Here is a 563-nt window from a genome sequence, read left to right as displayed (position 1 = left end):
GTCTCGTCGCCGTCCCCTGCCGCCGCCGCCCGTCTCGTCGCCGTCCTCGGCCCCCGCCGCCCGTCGTCGCCGCCCCCACCGCCCGTACGCGCCCGGCCCGCTCCATACACACACGCATACACACATACACACACACACATACACACACTAGTTTAACAATTTTTTACTTATTTTTTGTTTTCTAATGTTTAGATGAATTAGAAATATCTAGTTTATTTTTAGAATGTTAGAAATGTTAATGTTAGATGAATTAGAAATGTTAATGTTTAGTTGAAGTAGTTGAATTAATGTATAGATTGAATTAATTTATTTTTAGTAAATGCTTAGTTGAACTTTTTGAATTAATATAACTAGTTTATTTTTAGAATGTTAGAAATGTTAATGTTAGATGAATTAGAAATGTTAATGTTTAGTTCAACTAGTTGAATTAATATATAGATCGAACTAGTTTATTTTTAGTAAATGCCTAGTTGAACTTTTTGAATTAATATAACTAGTTTATTTTTAGTAAATGCTTAGTTGAACTAGTTGAATTAATATAACTAGTTTATTTTTAGTAAATG

This window comes from Triticum dicoccoides, chromosome 6B (assembly GCF_002162155.2).
Source record: "Triticum dicoccoides isolate Atlit2015 ecotype Zavitan chromosome 6B, WEW_v2.0, whole genome shotgun sequence".
Classification (NCBI taxonomy): domain Eukaryota; kingdom Viridiplantae; phylum Streptophyta; class Magnoliopsida; order Poales; family Poaceae; genus Triticum; species Triticum dicoccoides.
This window is presented reverse-complemented; position numbering follows the sequence as displayed.